This window comes from Dunckerocampus dactyliophorus, chromosome 3, assembly GCF_027744805.1.
Source record: "Dunckerocampus dactyliophorus isolate RoL2022-P2 chromosome 3, RoL_Ddac_1.1, whole genome shotgun sequence".
Classification (NCBI taxonomy): domain Eukaryota; kingdom Metazoa; phylum Chordata; class Actinopteri; order Syngnathiformes; family Syngnathidae; genus Dunckerocampus; species Dunckerocampus dactyliophorus.
The window spans coordinates 7,533,349-7,552,384 of record NC_072821.1 but is presented as its reverse complement, the minus strand read 5'-3'; the positions used below and the strand labels follow the sequence as shown (position 1 = coordinate 7,552,384).

The window sequence follows — 19,036 nt, the reverse complement described above, 5'->3', positions numbered from 1 at the left end:
ATATCTTCAAAATGGGGCCACTCGTTGACCCGCTTGAGCTTGGAAAAAGGAAAGAAAAACCACACACAGCCAGGTCGAGTGAGTAGGAAGGTTGCTCCAGCACGGCGATATTCCACTCAGCCAGGAACTGTCGAATGCTCACGGCACTGTGAGCAGGCACAAGTTGTCCTGCCGAACTCTTGCCTCTTCCGACACACTGAACGAATCAAGCGGCGTTTTGTAGACATGCTGGTTAATCGTTTGAGTGGACGATACCCCTTATGCTAACTGGACCTTAATATATGAACTGTGTATAATGAACACTACTTAGCTATTTTGACTAACATACTACTCAGGTTATGTACAGAACAATTGAGGGATTATGCGTAATTATCTGTATTGCCATACTGAATTGAAATGTGAATTACATCAAGTATTTTGATCAGCTGTAAACTCTGAAACTGTGAATGTGAAATAGTAATCATTGGTATTTAGTATATTTGTTTCAATCTTTCTCGGTAACTATGTTCTGAATGATTCTTAGAACTACCAATAAATAAGTTATTATATATTTAATATATACATATGTTATATATATACCGGTATATTGAAACTGTGTGATAAAAGCCAAAGTGTGTGGAAAATTTTGATTAATAGGAAAAAATATTATGAGGTCTAAAAGCAGAAGTTGTAAATATACTGTAAGGTCCTGTTGCACACAGAGATTGGACTTTTGGTTGGGTATTCTGTGGGCCGTAGTTATTTTCTGCTTTCTACCTTTTATTTTTGCTGTTTTTTGTTTATTTTGCAGATGCTTTTTCTTGCTCAACAGCATATGCTGCACCTTTACTTTGGTTTGATTTTGCAGCCCACCGCACCTGTGGCTCATCTGTGATTGGTGATACTTTTAAGCACAGAGGACTGCACATGTTTGTCGGTTCATTAGTTAACCTTAGCCGTGCCAACCAGACTTCCTCAGCAGTCCGTGTATCCCGTTGCATTGCTGTTTCATTTAGCCAGGTTTTGCCACCGTTTACCATGTGATTTTTGCTACCACTTTTCACTGTGAGTTGTTCTTCCTGCGGTTGTTTCTTTCATGTAACATTATTGACACCTAGTGACCAATGTAGGACACCACATATCACAACATGAATTTCAATACGTTTTGTCAATGCCTTATATATCCATTTTAATTCATTTAGCCATTTTTATGCTTGAGAATGCTACATTTAGGCATAGTCAACCACAAAACAGCGATGACTTATTGATATATTTTGAAAAAAACGTGATAGAGTGAATTCAAAGTGTGAACTGGCGAGGGATGACAGTCCTGCCATCTACACGACACAAGTCTTGAACTTGTGAACCTTGAACCTTTATCAGTGCTCTTGTTCGAATAACATACGCATTTATGCAAATATTTCATGTGTGGCAATTTTTTACTTATTTGCAGAGAGTAGCAGACATTTATTTGACTGAGGCATCTAGTCAAATTTCTAATTTGTGTCTTGGCTGAAAAGGTCTAGTCTAAAGAATCATGTTTGAACGTTTTTTCACCAAGAGGCTAATATAGAATGAGAACAGGAAGCTTTTTTTTTTTTAATTTACAGAATCTTTATGCTTTTAAACTCAGAAGTACCTCACATCTAAAAGAAGTAGTACACGGTATTTGTTGTGTGACCAAAGTGGAGATTATAAGCCTTAATACTTTGGCTTAGCCCCCTTCCATTTGCCAGGTCTCTGGGATCCTCATGTCCTCCTGAAGTGGCCTAAATGATCCTTCCCCTAATCAAATAATTGCTTGTTGAAGATAACCAGGCTCTATGATTGCGAGGAAAGCAGGAGAACATCAGAAAAGCCTCCCGCCACCCCGCACCCCCGACCCCTGAAATCTTATTCTGGTTCTCAAAGTGCTCTTTGCAAACAATATTTCCTGATTACACGTGGCTCTAAATAAAGATTTGTTTTTGTTTGATTTCATTCACAATCATAAGCAGGCGTTTTGTCGTAGTCGCTGTGAGGTTAATGAAGCCTGACTGCGAGACACTTCCTGCTTTGTTGTCCTCATCTGGGAGCTCATTCATAAAACAGTCGCACATTGTAACACACTAACGTAAACACACAAAGAACTTGCCTGTCATTCACCATCCTTCCGGTCTGATGATGATGATGATGATGATGCCATTGTTTAGTAGGCCTAAAGGAAACACAGATAGGATTTTATTTTTACATTTTGCAGGAGCCTCAGCGCCAAAGCCTGTGGCAAGGATAGTTTAAAAAGACGCTTACTCATCAGTACTAAACAGTACACACACAGTCACTATACGTGCCCACAAAACCCACACAGAGGCCCTATCCCATTGAAAAAATAATTACTGCTTTTAATCCTTGGCTGCTTCAAACACAGCCTCTAGTCAGACTCTTAATGCAGAACTAGACAACCACAAGGAAATACCCGATCAGTCGTTTGATTGATCGGTTACAATTCTGACGATGACATGGAAATGATTCTTGCTTAATCACGTCTTGAAGCACTTGAAGCAAAAGGGATTGGACTACTTGAGTACAACAGACGGAAGCACTGTTGATGAGTCTGAAGCCTTTTGCTGGCAAAAGAAGTACAACATGTAAGATCTAGACCCCTGCTATGACACAACTGTAACCTGATCAGCATATGACGCGACGTTGCAACTGCAGCAGTTCAGAACATTCAGAGAGTGATTTTCCCGTTCCTGTATTGATTTCTGCGATCCAAAAATTAAAACAGGCATAATATTAGGCACACTCACACTTGACAACTACTGCGGCGTAAAAAAGGATTTTGTCAAATGCCCATCCCTAAGAGATACACAGCAAATAGAACCTGACAGAAAGAGATGGATTTGTTCACGTGGCTTAAGTTTCTAGGAAAACAAATGCCTCTTTTAGAATCCTTAACTAAACTGGACTTTGTAGCTGGCACAAAAAACTCTTGCCAATTGATGAATGTAGTCAGAGACTCATAAATCATCTAGGCTGCATTATAAGAGTATATTTGAAGAACCTAATGGCAGCCATTATCATCATTCTGGCCACACAAGTGCCGGTGTAAAGTATAGCATGGTAGTACGCCCCAATCGTTATGGTGTGTTTTGTAGAGTTTCATATTGTGCTTCCAGTTTTTCCCCTCAAACTTTCCTCACAGCTATTTCCATGCTCTGAAATGGGAATAAGGATGTTTTTTTATTTTTATTTTCAAGCTTTACCCTTCACAGCCATGCTCATTCCTCCCCATCATTTCACCTGAGAATAAACGGGGTGTCCTGATGTCAAAAACACGCCACGCTCATTGGCGATGCGGGATGGCTGTGGCATGGTGTGTAATGAGGGACTGTCACATGAGCAGCGAGGGTAGACGGTGGTGACACGCCAGCATGTGAAATTCATCTAAATCCTATTACCAAACGGTGCCCAGAAGGCACGCATGGCTGGCGTGTCTGCCACTGTTGGCTGGTAATAAACATTGTAATCAAGCCCACTGTGCTGAATGGTTTAACAAGAAAGATGACAGTAAAGTGAGAAAGGGGGGCGGGGAGGAAGCATGAAAACAACTCAGGTTACGGAGAGAGTTCATGAACTACACTGTACCATGCAGACGTGATGAGTTCAAAAAATCAACTTTTGTCATTATTCATCATTGGAGCTCTGATTTCAGTTAGTATACCAACGCCAGCTGTGCGTTACCATATTTTCCGGACACACTTTTTTTTCATAGTTTGGCTGGTCCTGCGACTTATGGTGTGGTGTGACTTATTTATCAAAATCTATGTATAATTTAATATGTGTTTAACATGTTAATTCATACTGACTGTTATAAACCAAGGAGTGAAAATTACCGTGGACAGCTTACTTGTTGGACTCGCTCGCATGTTATGTTAATTTAGCCTATTCAGCCTCCCGGGTATGTTCTTTATGCTATTGTGTAGCTGAACAACTGACACATTCACATACCGGACAACTATTAAGTCTGCTGCTCTGTGAGCTACTGTGTAGTTGAATAACTTGCCTTTCCAGGTTAAATGTCTGTTGTCGGTCTTAAATGTTGTGAAATTACTTTCGAAATAAATGTGACTTATAGTCCATTGCGACTTAGATTTATTTTGCTCTTCATGTCACATTTTTGGACTAATGCGACTTATACTCCGGAGTCGTTCATTATTTAACAGGGACAATGTGCAAACACATGAATCTTTACAAAAAGAACAGACGGTTTACACCAGATTTAGCTATTGCTGCTTTCCGTCTGAGTCTCTGAGTGCCTCATAGTCCCCAAAATACGGTACTTGAATTACAGTTTTCAGCAGTGAGCAGTGAAAAGAGCAAAACGGAAAATTATGGAGTTCATGGCATTGGAAAACCAGCTACTTTCAGTCACTGTGCACAACCCGCCCATCGTGTCTGCATCCTGATTGGCTGTAGACCATTGTCAATCAATCTCCTTCGCGTTGTCGCTAGCAAACTAGCTAACTGCGCGAGCACCTTGCCAATAAACAATAGAAGAAGCAGCAGCTAATTGAATAAGTTAATCTTCGGTTCAAGGGGTAGGACGAGGAGGACGATGGCAGGAGCTATGTTTTAACGAGGATACAAAAACACTACAGCCGAATGGGGCCAGGACGAAGCACGGTCAGAGGAGTGAATATGCGTGAGTCACTTAATAATTTATTGTGTCCAACCTAGTAAAATTCCAACAAAATGTTAATGCCTGTCTGAGAAAAGTGTATAAAGTGTATTGTGAGGGGTTATACAGCCTTAAAACATATATAATAACTGTAAATAAATAAAGTTGGCTACTTCGCGGAGTTCACTTATTGTGGGCTATTTTGGGAACCTATCCACCATGATAAAACGAAGGAACACTGTACTACAAACCAAGGTGTTTCTCACAAAAATGTAATGGTTTCTTCTAAAGGTAATACCACATTCCATTGACAAAGTAGGTTGTGCAATTGTAAGAATACAGACTAAAAATCACCTTCCTTAGATAGCTATGCAATCGTTAGTTCAAATTTTTCATCTTCACTCTATCACGGTGTATAAATTATCACTTACTGCCTGTTATTAGTCATGAAATATGCATACTTCATCAAATTTTACGTTTTCTTGGCCTACATTAATCATTTTCAAGCATAAAAATGGCTAAATGAACGAAAACACATATATAAGGCATTCAGAAGACGTGATATAATGTAATATCTGTAACTTGTTGCCTGTGCCTTTAAAAGGTGGGGCCCGGGAAGTGATGCGTGTGACCTCAGTTAGCTAGAGTTGACTGTGTTTAGCTGAGTGTTAGCAGTGTGGAGCGTGCGAGTAACTGGCGTGAGTTGTGGCTGACAGCAGCTCCTGTGCGAATGTTCACCGCATATGTGTTCTCTGCTTGTTAATAAAGCGAGAGACGTGCGTCGGCAACGTGAGTCTCTCCTTAACCACAAACAAGGCATTACATAGTATTCTACACTGGTGACTACGTGTCAGTAAAGTTACATTGATGAGATAATAATCATTGCAGGATGTACACTGTCTAATTTTCTATTATTATGTCTACTATATTGGGTAATAAGAACAAGAGTGTAAAGGTGACTACAGGGGTGTTATTTCATGTCTCGAGGGCTCTAATAATGTTAAACGTATTTAGAAGTTCCTAAACGGGTTTTTACAAAAGTATCCCATTCATAAAGAAGGAATCCTACTTGGCGGCAATTCACTTATCACGGTCAGGTCTGGAACCAATTAACAGTGATAAACAAGGGATTACTGTATTCATATCTACAGTAAATTATTTTAAGTGTCCTTTTTTTAATATTGCTTGAGTACCAAGGATGCTAGCTGTAGGTTGCGTAATTTCGTTGTCACTGGCAGTCTGACATGGTGCACAATGACTCAGAGAGGCTATGACAGCACCGGCAGGAGTATATGGTGACATTTATACCACATCAGTGAAGCACATTCAGTTTTCTTCTGAATACACAAAACTGCAAATCCAGTCTAGAAAGAGAGACAAATTCTGGCCTCAAGACATTTTTTTTTATTAATTGAATGATAGCAGAAATTGTGGAAGAGATGTAAAAATGAGACTAGCTGGATAAGATGTATGAACAAATTAATATTCAGTTTCAGACCTTGGCTTTGTTTTGTAGTCTGATTTGTAGCGATTGGCATGGCAACATCACAGCAAGACTCCGGGAAGTCACTCAGTAATCACAGGTTTTTACAGAATATTTCCCATACATTACAGGATTACTTGAATAACAAATGGTGCATCTGATTTACTTTCCAAAAAAGTGTTGTTTTTTTCTGTAGCTATCTGCTTCACATTATTGGACCAGTTAAGTGCTTGCTCACCTGGAAGATAAACACTTGAACCACTCAATATCTGTCTCATTCTCTTGGACTCGACTGAGCCACCAGAGTAGCTGGGGGGTTAAGCATGCTGCCCCAAAAGCCCCTTGGAAGGACCACCAGGGGTCAGTGAGTTTATACACCAAGACTCTCTGGAAAGAGATTAGAACTTCCAGTGCAAAAGGTGCTCCAGGATCCAAACATACAAATACAAGTGGAGCTTGAAGGGTTTCCACTATTAGTGGTTTAATTCAAAACCGTCAAGTGTGTTTGCTCATTGCCTGTGCATATAAACCAAATTCATCTTTGACTGTCTGAGATGTTGACCTCTCCCTCAACCTCTATTCCCTTAATTCCACTGAAAGTCACTAAAGACACAAAGGCTGAATTAAATGTGAGATCTATTCAATATTGTGCCCCACACTTGGGAACTTGCAACCCCCTGACATTTAAGCCGGGATTATGAAAGCCAAGACATATATGCCTCGTGACTGGTGTTAAGTGGAATGAAGCCCACAGGATCTGGGCAGGTTCTGGCCCTTTGAAGCTGACAGGCCGGCTCCCTCCTGGCATGCCATGACTCCACTTTCTGCTTTATAGGTAATTTATTCAGTTGAATAATTAAAGGCCAGTTGGCAGCAGAAACCATGAATAGCAATAAGGCCTTTTGCAGGTACAGTAAAACCAGACTGCCCACAGCCAAGGCACAGTCTGGGTCCACAATATTAATGGCGATACATTCTGGATGGTGATTAAAAAGCAACAACAGAAGTAATACTACTGATAGAAGTATAAATTATCCTGGTGAAACCTTTAATGTCAAATGCAATGTGTTAAGTAAATAAACTTTCACCTTCATAAAAACTTTGATAAAGCTACAGGTGGTGTTTAAGTAATATTTTTATCTGTACATGTGTAAAAAGAAGGAAAGAAGTATGACTGATGATCAAATCTGCTATTGATTTAGCCAAATTGTGCTGAGCAGCCAGGACAGAGAGATGTGTACCACTTTGGACGCTACACTATCACTGTGCCTCAAGAGATTGTATTTCCAGTTCTATGGTCATCATTGTTACTCCTCTTCACCAGTAAAGCCAAAGAAAAAGAAAATCCTTTACATCAGAGTTCAATGTACTGGTCTGTGGGCGGGTCCAACCAAGCTGTTGAAAACTTTCAGGCGCAATTTTTTATTTGTTTTTTTAAGTCACTTAAACAAATTATAATTTTGTAAATAACTACATCAATTTTTTTTGTAAATGTATATCGATTTTGGAAGTAAGGCCTATTATTTTATTCAAAAAATAATATACAGTTACAAATACATTTTTGCATGTTTATGTTGTTTTGTTTCGAGCGGCAACCCTTGGTCCTTAAACGTGTGTGCGTGTGCTAACTTTCTCCGAAGCAGCACAGATACACTTAGACTGTATTTTCCCGTTCTTCTTTCACCTCATATTTGTTCCCAAATTCTGATAATATGTGGGAACGCATAAAGGTAAGGTTTGATGATATTATTGAGTACTAATGTGCATATTAGTTTGGTGCACAACCTCATGTTAATTCATGCTAGCACACTGCTAGCACCCAAACATCAAACACTGTTATAATCTTCTCTTTGAAAAAAACGAGCTCCAGGCTCGTACTCGACAGTGAGTCTGTAATAATTTTGTGCTTTTAATTTGGTGTGGTGCATGTGTTAGTTTTATACACAATACATAATTAATATGTAGCTTAGGATAGCTATAATGTTTGAACTCTCCGCTCCCCACTCCACCGGAGGTTTGTGGGCTGGTCCGTGAGTCCAAAAAGGTTGGGGACCACTGCTTTAGATGGTCACTGGCCTGTCACAAGATAATCTAAATTCTTGCAAGATTTGCTGCAATTGCACATAACATTGTTGAAAGACAGTTAAAATCATTTTTTGTGCTACTTAATGTATTTTTCCCAAGAATTGTTTGACATCGGGGGGCATTGGACCTTAGACCTTGGATATTACTTGTATATGTTTCGGCCGGACTTGAGTTTTTGAGCACAAAGAGACCGTCCACATAAAAACTATCATCACCATTAAACTATCATCACCAAAAAAACCAGACATAAATCAGTATACTGATTTCATTTCAATTTCAATTTGTATTTGCATGTGGATATCGTCAACGTGTTTCTATTAATCACCTAAATATTCATACTATACTAAAGTGACGTAAATATAAGATTATTTAACCTTCTCCAAATGTGCACTGACCAGATTTGTTATTTAGGCAAAGCGTGAAACAGCAATTGGATCATCTCATCCTTGGAAACCCAACACAGAGCACAAAAATATAGGACATCGTTATTGGGGTAGAAAGCAGAGACGCATATCAAAATGTTCAAAACCTCATCACTGTGCAGATTTTTAATTAGTCAGTCTGTCACTCGCCCAGTCTCTTTGTTTTTTTCCCCTCAACATCAACTTCTCCAAAAAGTAGTTCAAAAACAACACTGTACTTCACCAGAGGAACACCATAACCTCGGGGGCGCTAGTGGCACCGTCAATGCTCTGGGCCTGTTTGGTTTGGAATGGCCCAGAGAAAGACAAAAATCTGTTTGGGGGACCTGTAGGGCAGAGAGATTTGGAGCACTTTTTGTAAGGAACATTGGGCAAATATTGGACAAAATTAAGCAGGTGCATTAAGTTAAGGCCCTTCTACTCCAATACCAACTGCGCTGGGTAGAACATGTCTCCAGAATGGAAGACCATCACCTCCCCAAGATTGCGCTCTTTGGTGACCTCAGTACAGGCCAGCAAAATTGAGGGGCTCCAAAGAAATGATATAAGGATTGCCTGAAAAAGTCTCGTACTGCCTGCAATGTTGACCCTCGGGATTGAACAAAGGCTACTGCAGCCTGCCAGATGTGGCATAGAAATGTCAGGGAAGCTGTCCATGAGTTTGAAACCTCCCGCAGAGCCCACCTAAATGTGAAACGCCAGCGGAGGAAACAGAGGATGACAGAGACTCCACTTCCCTTTGACCAGACTTTTCCCTGGGGGAAGTGCAACTGGACCTGCCGATCTCATATTGTCCGCATCAGCGAGAGCTCCTGCAATCGACGTGGGCCCCAGACTTAATCTCCGTTCACAAAAACAAGCCAAGAAACACAGTTGTCAAACTTCTCACAAGTGTCAAAAATGTTAACACAAAACACATTTTTATAGTTTGCAATTACAGTTTTAGATGCAGAAAACTATTTAAAAGCATAAAAATGACAAATGAAAGGGGTTAATGAACATTTAACGTCATTTTTACCTTATTGAAGATGTTGACAAGGACGGCGGCGTGGCAGCAAGATTAACAAGGAACACCACCTTGGTGTTCTGCTTGTTTTTCTTGAATTCACTATTACTGTTTCACCTTTTTGTCAAAATGCTGGGACTTGCAACTTTCTTTGGCTCCATTGTGGGATATTTTGCAGCCATGATCAAAAGAGAAGAAGAGACTTAATGTGAGAAACACTACTGAATTTTTAACAAATCTGTGTTAATCTCACTGCCACATCGCTGCCTTTGTCAACAATCATGTCATCAGTGAAGGTAAAAGTGAGCGTTACTGTTCATTTATCTCTTTCATTTATCTTTTATATGTACTGTAATCCCTTGTTTATCGGAGTTAATTGGTTACAGACACAACCGTGATAAGTACATTTCCACGAAGTAGGATTCCTTACTTATAAATTGAATATTTTCATAGTTTGAGCATAGAAAACCTGCTTACAACCTTTTAAATATGTTTTTGAACATTATTAGAGCCCTCTAGACAAGAACACCTCTATAGCCACCTTTAATCTCGTATTAGCCAATACAGTATCCATAATAATAAGAGTAAACAAGACATTTAAGACATAAATAAGACTCACGCTTGTGTGTGTTGATATAAATGTGTTCCGTAGGGGAGCTGAGTGGCGGGTGAACAGGAAGTGACGTCAGGGTTCTGAGTTAAGTTTTAGCTTGGCGTGGGTTATGGCCACAATAGTAGCCCTTGTTTTTATTAGAGATTATTGTGGCTATTGTGAAATAATTCAAATCTGCAATAAAAGCCTGTTGGTGTGGCGATCAAGTCTAGTGCTTGCATGTCTCACCGAAAATTACAGTAACATTACTGACACCTGGTGACCAGTGTAGAATGCTACATATCACAACATCTTTGAATGCAATGCATAGTTCATTTAGCCATTTTTATGCTTGACAATGCTTAATTTAGGACAAAAACATTTGCTTAACTATGCATACTTACACTACTAGGCCATATTCAACCACTAAACAGCATGATTCAATTATTTTTTTATTTTTTTTTATTGTGACTGAGTAAAGCCGCAAAATTGTAAGTGCAAAGAGGCGAGGGAGGACTGTATTGCCATTGCAGTTGTCTTTTTTTATTGGATATGCCGCTACTTAGCCCTTGGAAAAAAACTTTTTATGGTGCTCAGCGTAATGAGAACCTCTATTTCACAATCTGCAAATGTCGCCTCCTTTATAGTCACGGACTCCATCTCTCCCTCATTGACAGTCCAACATGTGCTCCTTAAAAGCATCACCATATTCATGACTATTTAGCATTGGCCATTTGTGATTGTGCGAGGAGATGTGGGATGACACTCAGTGGAGATCTTGTGCATGCAATTCACTGCAGGTGAGATTTATAGTCAGACTGCATTCAGGTGTGTCACATGGTTGTAGAGAGCTGAATTTCTTGCGTATGAAGATTCTGAGGTTTGTGAGTACACAATGTTTTGGGATGGAATCCACACAGTTTTATAAATGAGGCCCCAGGTCAGTCAGTAGACGGGCTTTTGGCGCTTTGTCTGGCTTCTAATGTTAAAGTTTCCCGATGGAATTTTCGTGAAGGAATGACAATTTCCTCAACCTTCTGCCTAAAAATGTGCATGTACAAGACATTGCTAATCCAAATGGAAGAGTTTTGGCTTTCTGCACTTGACTGACACCCTTGAAAGGTGTTATCTCGGCTTACAGTATTGGTTTTCTGCACTTGTCTTTGACCTGACACCCTTCCCCAAACTTATATTATCTAGTATAAAATTCCACAAGATGTTGCAGATATTTTCAAATAAATTCTGTCACAGTCTGACTACAAAAAGCGGACACATAAATGTTATCATGCAGCATGCTCAATCTCTCTCTAACTGAGGTCTTTGTGATAAGTCGGTGTCGGCACAATAATGGAGAGTGCAGTCCATTAAGACACAGGCAAAATTAGGTGGGAGGCAAACACTGCCAACGGCCTCTGACCCCACTTGATTATTGTGCAAATACAATGATTTTACTCGCAAATACGCAGACACTTGTACTTTCTTTCCTAGGCATATTTTGCCAGCAATTGTCTACAGCAGGTAATTGCCTTTTGCTTGCTGAAGAGCTGATACATTACAAACTAGAGTAGCACTCAGTCATGGAACAATTATCATTTACATCAGCAGTAGTTAGCGTAGTGCAGTGCTTCTCAAGCTTTTTCTGTTGGGCCCCCTTTGGAAGAAGCTAGTGGTGCTTTGTTTTTTTCACAGGCAGTTTCCTGCTTTCCGTACTCTCAAAGTTTCCTGTTGAAAAACTCCGGCAGCTTATTGACATGACTGGGGGTGAATGGTCTCCAAGTGTGTCTTCAATTTATTAGGTTTCATACCGTCTGCCGCCAGACGCTATGAAGAGACACAAAACAGAGAGAGATCTTTCTTCATCTCCTACCACATTCACCGTGAACCCAAGACTGATATGCGTCATCGGATTTTCTCGTCTTGGGGTTTGGTAGTCAATCATTGTTCACTTGGGCTGACGTTGGCTTGTTGGTTTTGAAAACATTGGAGTTTCTCTTTTTGCCCCTGTCAGAATCTGTGATGCCAAAACTTTAGCTTTGCCTGCTAAACTTTAGTTCCCGCTTGAAAAAACAAACCCAAAAAATCTGGAGGGATCTCACACACCCCCTGGAAAGTCTCCATGCTCTCCCAAGACCTTGCAGTTTGAGAAACACTGGTAAAAGGAAAATAATTTGCATATTAAATTCAAGTATCACAAAATATTATATTTCATGGCAGCAGGGCACTGTTTACTGAAGTCTCCATTGTAACATTTACATACAAAACGCTCTAATTTATTTAATTATTATTTTGAGAAATGCTTGTTTTACACTTTGTATAAGTTAATAAAGAAGTTGTTAGTAAAAGGAAAACTGCACTTTTTTGTAATTTTGCCCATCATCCACAACCCTAATGTAAGACATGAACACACATCTTTCTCTTTTCTGGGAATTGTAAAGATAGAAAAACATCTAAATAGGGACATGAAAGCAGTAATGGCACACACCTATTCCGCCTATAAGGCACGCTTTTAAAACACCTCCAAAAACCGAGTTTTATGGTTTTGTATCCATGCTGTGACCATGTAGTAACACGCACAATCATGATAACACGTAATACTTACAGTATTTGCCGTATTTTGGTCATTTAAGCATTCCTTCTACAATAATAACAATGTCGCTGTAGCTTGGTTAATATGCCAAACACATTATGTAAATGGAGTGTTGTTGGCAATTTTTGGAGGTTTTTCCAGAAGGCTTTATAGGCGCAATACGTGTGTTCCATTACATGCATTCTTAGCTGCCTATATTTAGCTGTTTTTATATCTTTAGAACACACAGAAAAGAGAAAGACGTGTGTTCATGTCTCATATAAGGATTTTGGATGATGGGCAAAATTCCCAACAAAGGTTTTTCTTTAGGAGTCAATCCTAACCTCAGTTGTCATCATACAAGGGATGTACTGAATGTCCTCTGTCTTACATAAAACTATTTAATACTTTATTAAACATTTGAGGGAAATTTAGCTTTTTGTTTCATTAAGTCACATTACGTTGGTACAGTGATCCCTTGTTTATCACGGTTAATTGTTTACAGACCGAGAGGCGGGGTACACCCTGGACCGATTGCCAGCCGATTGCAGGGCACATACAGTATAGACAAACAACAATTCACCCTCACATTCATACATATGGACAATTTAGAGTCTCCAATTAAACTAACATGCATATTTTTGGATTCCTTATTAATAAATATAACTATATATAAATATAAATATTTTAATAGGGATGAGCTGGATACTCGTTATAAACGAGTATCTGTTACGAGTAATGCATTTTTGTCGAATACGAGCATGAAACAAGTACATCTCGTCATTATCCATAATCGTGATGAAAGAAAATCCTCATTATGTATTCACTCTTCACACTCTGTGATTGGCCAGTCACACACAGCCACCGCCCCTCCTGAGACAGACTGTGCAGCCACATAGGAGTTGAACGCTGCCTCATTCACGTACACGGTGCAATTGGCAAGTTGAAAACCGCTCGTGTGGCATTCACTGCCTCCACTTTATTAGTTTTTCCTCAGCTCGCCTCTATTTCGGTTTGTATCTAAAGTTACTTGGTAAACTTGTTTCGTAAAGTACACGGTGCATTTGACAAGACAGCGCTGTGCAGGCTTGTGTTGCGTCAGTCACTTATGCAACTCAGTTAGCGTAGCATGGCCGCTTTTTTCCTTGAAATGTACTGTATTTTTGTCTTATTCCATGAAGTCATCAAAAAACAGGTGTGCTACCTACAATATAAGAATTTTGTTAGTTTTCAGTTGACAGTACAAACAGTGGTAACAGTAACCTGCATTGACTGGCCACAACATTAGGTACACATGCACAAGAGCTGCATCAAACCTTCTGCCTGTATGGCTATCATACTATCCTATTGCTTGCTTCCAATTTGGCTGGTGATATAAAGTCAGTTGGAAAATGTTGCTTGTAGTACTGAACACGGTGCTTTTGAGAAAACCACAGTGAACAAGCCTGACAGATTATTTCCCTGTTTGCCATCAATGGATGTTTGCATGAATCACCAACTTCACACAGATTATTAGAAAAATAATGAAATAATGAAATCTTACAGATCACACACATACAAAGTACACATACAGCTGAATAATACACAATAGGTATAGCAACTTCTGATCAATCTATGTCAATTTCAGACTTAAAATAAACAGCTTTAATCCCCGCCCATTTCCGGTTAAACCACGCCCACTTCCGGTTTATGCCCCGCTAAATCCGAGTACAGATACGGATATGGATAATTCAGATGGGTGAACAGATACAAATACAGATAGTGGCATACTCGTTCATCCCTAGTTTTTAACGTTATTAGACCCCTCTTGACATTAAATAACGCTCCTATAGTCACCTTTACGCTCGTATTACCAAATATAGTAGACAGAATAAGTGAAAATAAGCCATTTAAGACATACAGTACATACGACTCGTTCTCGTGTGTGTTGCCGTAAATGTGTTCCCTAGGGGAGCAGAGTGAGGGGTGGACAGGAAGTGACGTCAGGGGTTCAGAGTTGAATTTTAGCTTGCCCTGAGTTAGGGAATAAGGGAATTTTTATTGGAGATTATTGTGCCTGTTGTGAGATAATTCAAACTTGCAATAAAAGCGATCAAAAAAGCGATCTGGTGATGATGTCCCTCACCAAACGCTACAATAACATTATTGACATCTAGTGACGACTGTGGAATAGTATGTCATCTTTGAATGTGCCTTTTGAGTGCCTTATATGCCGTATGTATTTTATGTAGTTCATTTTGCCATTTATGTGCTTGAAAATGTGTAATATTAGCTTAAATACGCATATGTTTGACTAATAACAGGCCCTATTCAAACACGAAACAGCATTAACTCACATATTTTTGAAAAACCTGTGATAGAACCAAAGTCGCAAAATTCAAACTGTGAAGTGGCGAGGTATGGCTGTTTATTCTGTTATGGCATTTCTTTTTATGTGTTTTTTATCATCATACCCCAAAAACTACTTTCCCAAAGAGTGCGCCTTTGACCAAGGAAGAAAGGGTATTACATCTTTATAGGTCTTTGTAGTGAAATAAATAACTTTTTTTTTTAATTGTCAATTTGAAATATTTGTGAAGATGTGAAACGTTATTGCCACCCACAGGACACTTGAGCCGTGGTGAAGGTTTGCACTTCACACTGAAATCTCTGAGAAATAGGTTCACTGATACAAATACGTCCTCGCAGCTCACAGTTAATGTAAGGATGTGAGAAATGATGACAGTCGCAGACCTCATGCAGTGTGACATTTTGAAATTTTGATGGGTTCCAGTGCTATTTACAAAGTCTCAATAAGATGGGGCAATAATGTTTCTGGGATGGAATTTGCATTTGCCATCAATCTCTCCCTCTATCTCGCTCTTTGTTTCCCTCAGAGTAATAACATTATTTTGATTTGAAGGACACGTGATATCCTGTTATATGGCTGTAAGTCTTTTTTTTAACTGGTCTATTATTCTATCGGTATTTGCTGTCTTTCAGCTGAAATGTCTCAATGTGATTTTTAATGAACTTGCCTGCTTCTGTGCTACCTCTTTGTTTACTCAAAATGTGCCATTGAATAACTGCCTGTGTATTTTATCTACAGTCTACATATCTACTTTGTATGACATGAACATGATTGATTGAGGTATCAATTTTGTATCACTACAAAATGTTGATCATATGAAATTTTATAGAATTAGCAGATAGAATTGGTCATATGAAATTTAATAGAATCAGCACTGCCCAGACAGATCAACCCAGCAATTTTCAGCCTTCGGAGTTAATGAGAGCCGTAACAGACCCACGAGGCCGCCTGTGTGTGAGGGTATTCTGCAAGTTTAACGCACATTGCTCAGTTCTCCCACCCTGTTGGGTTGAAAGCAATTGTTGCTGTCTGACAAGTATTTCCTACATTACACCAGACGCAGATGATGATGTATCACACACCTAGTTACCCGTTACTATGGGTTACCGTTCCAACAGTAGCCTGTGTTTTTATTAAGGATTTTTGTCAGGGATTATTGTGCCTGTTGAGATAATTAAAACCTGCAATAAAAGCCTGTTGTTCTGGCGATCAAGTGGCGTTTGTGTATCAGTAACATTACTGACAGCTAGTGACCAGTGTAGAGTACTACATATCATTCACAGTGTCTTTGAATGCGTCTCGGGAATGCCTTATATTTGTAATTTTGTTAATTTAGCCATTTTTATGCTTGAAAATTCTTAATTTAGGCAAAAGATGCGTCAAATTTGGTTCAGTATGCATTTTTATACTAATAGGCCATATTCAAACACAAAACAGCATGATTTATTCATTTAGAGTTTTCTGAAACACCGTGTGTGTTAAGCCGTGAAATTAAAACCACAAAGTGGCCAGGGATGACTGTATGGAAATATTTCCAATACATAATTGTAGAAAGTGATTGAGTGAGGTTAGCAAAGTTAGCATATCAATATCTTCAAAGCTTGAGACAAAGCTCTTACAAGTAAGGAAAAGCTATCAGAAATTTTCTTCAGATCAATCGAATAGTCATCTCTAATTCATACAGTTCTGTATATGTATATGTGTATTTGTGTACCACATTTGCACAATATTTTCTACTACATTTTATTTTATGAGCATTATCACATTTGCTGAAATGAATAAATGATCTGCCTGGAAACATCCCTACTTGTCAAATCAAAGTTGATTTGTATAGCACCTAAAAACATCTCAATGGTGCCCAAAGTGCTTCGCAGGAATAAAAACAGGTTATAGCAAATAAGAACAGGGTAAGATTGAATAAGATAAAAAATAAAATAAAATACAAAAAATAAAAAACATGCACATGGAAGAAACTTGCTCTGATCACAGAACTAATTTGCTTATCAAACTTTAGACTGTTGTCAAAAAACACACCAAGGTTTTTGGCGGAAGGAGCAAAAAAAGGGGTAGGAGAGTTAAAATTGGGTTCACTGTGCGGTGAATCGGGGGTAAAAACAATGTATTCAGTTTATCCTCCATTTAAATGAAGGAAATTCTGAGACAGCCGTTGTTTGATGTCCTGTAGGCAGCTATGGAGGGGATCTAGTGCGTTCTTGTCACTGAGCATTACTGGTAGGTAGAGCTGGAGATTATCGGCATAAAAATGAAAATGGATATTGTGTCTGGATATGATTGGCTCTAATGGTAGCATGTATAGTGAAAATAAGGTAGGCCCAAGGATGGAACCCTGGGGCACGCCAGAGGAGAGGAGAGCGGTTGTAGAGGAAAAGTTATTAATCATTACTGAAAAATCGAGGAAAAGGCTTCTTGAGACGTCATCTGTACTTCTGTGTAGAAGGTGTCGGACGAGAGGAGTGGTAGTCCCTTATGTAGCGGGGGTCTCCGAAAAACTCCAGAGGATCTTATGGCAACACAAAATTCCTACCTATTTCAAACCAGTAAATACCCTGAGACAAAAATTAGTGCATCCTAAAGACAAGGCTCCAAACCAGAAACAGAGCAATGTGGTCTATTCCATCCACTGTAAAGATGAGGAATGCAAAGAGCACTACATTGGGGAAACTAAGCAAATGCTCCAAAAAAGGCTTTATCAACATCGCAGGGACAATGCTAGTGGTCCTCAATCAGCAGTACATCTACACCTGAAAGCTACCAATCACTCTTTTCAGGACAGCGAGGTTAAGATTTTGGCCAAAGAAAACAGATGGTTTGAAAGAGGAGTAAAGGAAGCTATTTTTGTCAAACAACAGAACCCATCATTGAATCGGAATGGTGGTTTGAGGTTTAATTTGGACCCTGTGTTCAGCAGGTTACTGAGACCAAAACCCACAGCTCTTAGTCTTGCAAATGAGGTGAAGGCAGGGCCGAGCCAGAACAATAGATGCTAACAAGCCAGTATCAGAGTCGTTCATACCCAATTCAGGGAGCGACACTTCCCTTTTATCGTAGGTGTGAATAACAGGATAGGATTATACCACTGCTCCGCCCAGGCTTAGTGTAACAAACCAATAGGAGGAGGGTGTTGGCACACCAATTCCGCCCACTCTTACTGTATTTAAGGCCTAAGCTACCAGCACTTATTAGTTTGCTGACGAAGCTCTTCGGATGAGGAGCGAAACGTCCGACACCTTCTACACAGAAGTACAGATGACGTCTCAAGAAGCCTTTTCCTCGATGGACAACTCCTGTACGACTGAGAGCCTACACAGACGCATTGCGACCAACTTTGGGAGAGACATCCTTCTGCTGGTACGTAGCTTAGAAAAGGCCACTCTTAAATTAGCAGATTTAAGGAACCACCTCAGATTTAATCTTAGATGCAGGCAGAGTAGGTTAATCCCCAAATGCATGAGGCAAGCGTCCCTTGAGCAAGGACACTTGGCAAGGAAAATGCAACTAAACTACATCAGAAAAATACAGAATTTGAGAATTAGGAGACTTAACATAGAGATAAAAAATAAACAGTCTGAAGTAGAAACCTTCTATCAGAGATTGCAAACCAAGCTTACGCACGAAACCTATCAGGAGGTTTGTGAATTTACCAAATCAGGTTATATGAAGCACCATAGCAAAACCAAAGAAAGGCATAAGGGAAAATTCCAGAAACTTCTATTGGAAAATCGACCACAGCTTGTCGTAAACACTAAGGATGGGGGGAATCAGACCAATACTAAAGAAAATTGGATCAAAAATCTGTCAGACAGAAGCCTCTCGGAGACAGAGAAGGCAGTATTAACCAAGGGTCTCAACTTCTCAGTGACTCCTAAAACGAT

General features: G+C 39.5%; 1 long non-coding RNA gene across 1 annotated transcript in view; it reads right to left on the bottom strand.

Annotated features, from left to right (window-relative positions):
* Window positions 1-586: 586 nt before the first annotated feature.
* LOC129178610 (uncharacterized) overlaps window positions 587-19,036 on the bottom strand; it is a 48,426-nt gene continuing 29,976 nt past the window's right edge. Inside the window, exon 5 of the long non-coding RNA XR_008569818.1 lies at window positions 587-2,176. This is a non-coding gene — a long non-coding RNA (uncharacterized LOC129178610). The remainder of the gene's footprint in view (window positions 2,177-19,036) is intronic.